Raw genomic sequence first — 3208 nt, 5'->3', positions numbered from 1 at the left:
AAAGCCCATGTTCCAATCAAACATACAGAGATCATGCTTATTTGATTAGATTGATTGGTAAGTATCATGGTTTGTTGCTGTTTATATTAATGCCTAATTAATTGATTACCAGATGACGAAAAAGAGTGAGTTGAAGAAATTAATATTATCAGTGAAGGTGGTTATATCAAACAGTGCCGTGAAAACAACCAAGAACTCTGTGTAGAGACGTTCACGGGATCCTCTGATTCCTTTTGCTTACATCTGACTTCTGATAGCAGATCATCAAATATGATATGATCTAATCTAATAAAAGAGGAACATGAAAATTGACCATACCTTTGTTACACCCCAAGCCATGCCCACCAGCCAATCAGAGCGACAATATGCAAATTACTCCATGGGGTGAGGGTCCCGGGTGGCTGGGGGCCATGGCCAGACTGTAAACAGCCATCAACCCCTCACCAAAGCTGGCCAGGCACCCCAGTGGGGTCCCCCCATCCTGAAGGGGCTGTGACCAGCCTGCAAAGAGCCATCAGCCCCTCACCCAGGCTGGCCAGGCACCCCAGCAGGACCCCCACCCTGAAGGGGGTGTGGCCAGCCTGAAAATGGCCCTCACCCCCTCACCCAGGCTGGCCAGGCACCCCAGTGAGGATCCCCCCCCCTGAAGGGACTGTGGCCAGCCTGCAAACAACCATCAGCCCCTCACCCAGGCTGGCCACACCCTCAAGGAGTGAGGGTCTTTGCTGGGGGGCTTGACCAGCCTGCAAACAGCCGTCAGCCTTAGCTGGAGAACCACTGACTACAGAAAACCAAAGAGCTCAGTGTAAGATACACAAGCCTAGCTCCTCTCCACTTGATTGTTCCAAGGTGGGAATACTGGCCCAACATGGCCAAACCTGAAAGGTTTTCAACAGAAGCCAGAATTCTAGGTATTTTTAAATCTCAAAGCAGAGTTTTAAAATACTAGTATATAAGTGCCTTTCTTACATTATTTCTAGAGTATGACTATGATGAGGATGAGACAGTTGAGGGTTTTCAGTAACTTCTGAGCTGGATCATCTCCAACATAGGAACACACATTTTCATGGAAGTGTGTGTCTGAGATAGGTCACTTTTGAGTGCTGGCCAGAAGGGGTAAGTGTAGAGCAAAATCGGTTTGAAATTATGGGGAAAAGCAGTAGCTCAGAGAAGGAATGAGGTAAACAATGTACTGTTTTTAGACGGATACGTGTACCTTTCCTGAACTCTCCCTAGTTTCCTTTACCCAATCGTGGCTGCTCAAGTGTAGCCAATTGTTAGAATTTTTATCATGGTGCTGCCGGGGAGCATGCCATGTCCTGGCTCTCCATGAGAAAATCAAATTCAGAACGGAGATGTGTTATCCTTGCCCATCCTTCAGCCATGAGCACCATTTTCTGGCTCTTTACCTGACAGATTAGGTGTGCCATCTACCAGAAATAAACATCTTTATAAAACCAGCAATTTTGAAGCATTTAACTCATTTGTACTAAGACTTCTGCTCTCTCTTTAATCATATACTATCAAATAAATGTCTGAGTCAATTCTCCAAAAATATTCTTTATAAAGAAAAACCCAAATCTTTAATAATAATACCACATTTATGACAAAACCAAGCAACAGAAAAGCATTTCTGAAGATGATATTCTCCCTTTTGCCTGACCAGTGTGGCTCAGTGGTTGAGCATTGACCTATGAACCAGGAGGTCAGAATTGAATTCTCAGTCAGGGCACATGCCAGGGTTGAGGCCTTCATCCCCAATGGGAGAAGAGGGGTGTGGGTTGCAGGCTTGATCCCCAGTAGGGCACGTTCAGGAGGCAGCCGATCAATGATTCTCTCTCATCCATGATGTTTATATCTCCCTCTCCTTTCCTCTCTGAAATATATATACATATTAAATATGATATTCTTCCTTTTAGATTAAAACATTGAAAACATGCTGAATGTGTCAGGTCTACTAGGAATATAGTAATTAAGAATTATAGTTATTTCATTATGTATTAATAGTCTTAATTACAATATATGGTAATTAAGAATAGCAGTTCTTTTTCATTATAAGAAAAAGAATTCAGAGTTATTCAAGGGACATAATACCAAGTTGTAATCCAAAGACCTGGTCAGGCTTCTGGTAGAAGGGCATGTGGGAGAGGAAGGTCACCACTCAGAGCTCTTCCTCCTGCTGCCCCAGAAATGTCTTCACTTTCAGAATATGCCTTGCGCCTGACTCGCCTAAGTGCCCGGCTACTTGGTGAAGTTGCCAGGCCTACTGATTCCAAATCCATGAAAGTAGTGAAACTGTTTAGTGAGCAGCCTTTGGCCAAGAGGAAGGAGACATATGACTGGTATCCAAATCACAACACTTATTTTGTGCTCATGGGGATACTGAGTTTTTATGGCCTCTACAGAGATGAGCATCGGGACTTCAAGGATGAGCAGAGACGTCCGAAGAAACTTCATGGAAAAGGGAAACCAAGGAAAGGAGGAGGAGAAAGAGTAGCAAAAAAGAAATAGTGTTGGTCAGTATAGAGAGAAACTTCCTCCCCAGCAACTGAGAGCAGAAGCAAGAGTATTTATTCTTTTTCCCCATGTTAGACGAGTGTAGGCTTCCTGAGTTGAAAAGCATTTGGAGGAACACAAATGCTCCCTGTTGAAGTCTGAGCCAGTTAAAGTGACTGGTTTCTTGAACACATTCTAATTCTGCAAAGTTATTTTGGCCTTGGCTTTGTAATCTGAGGTTTACCACATTCCCTAAAGAAATGAATGCAGCCCAGACAGTATGGCTGAGCGGTTGAGCATTGACACAGGAAACAAGAGGTCATCAGTTGGATTTCTGGTTGTCGGCTCAATCTCCAGAGTGGGGCATGCAGGAGGCAGCCAATCGATGATGTTGCTCTCTCACTCGTCAGTGTTTCTCTCCCTCTCCCTTCCCCTCTCTCTAAAAATCAATACAAACATTTTTTTAAATTAAAAAAAAAAGAACTGGTCAGAGGAAAGTGAATGCTTTGGATTTCAGGGTGACCAACTGAAACAAAACCTCTACCAGTCATTCACATCTTCCATGTATTCCAGAAATCATTTCACTGACTTGGAATCCCTGAAGTCCAGTTTTGACAAGACTAACTCTCTAAAGTGTGAGAAGACGGTGATAGCGGAGTCTAGCAGTTTAAAAGTTATATACTTGGAGAAATATTTCAAAGATTGTTAGACT

At 43.4% G+C, this 3208-nt stretch overlaps 1 pseudogene; it reads left to right on the top strand.

Annotated features, from left to right (window-relative positions):
* Positions 1-2190: 2190 nt before the first annotated feature.
* Positions 2191-2540, top strand: LOC102761615 (annotated as a pseudogene).
* Positions 2541-3208: the final 668 nt, after the last annotated feature.

This window comes from Myotis davidii, unplaced genomic scaffold, assembly GCF_000327345.1.
Source record: "Myotis davidii unplaced genomic scaffold, ASM32734v1 scaffold98, whole genome shotgun sequence".
Classification (NCBI taxonomy): Eukaryota; Metazoa; Chordata; class Mammalia; order Chiroptera; family Vespertilionidae; genus Myotis; species Myotis davidii.
Note: the sequence above shows the minus strand (reverse complement) of the source record. Positions and strands in the feature narration are given on the sequence as shown.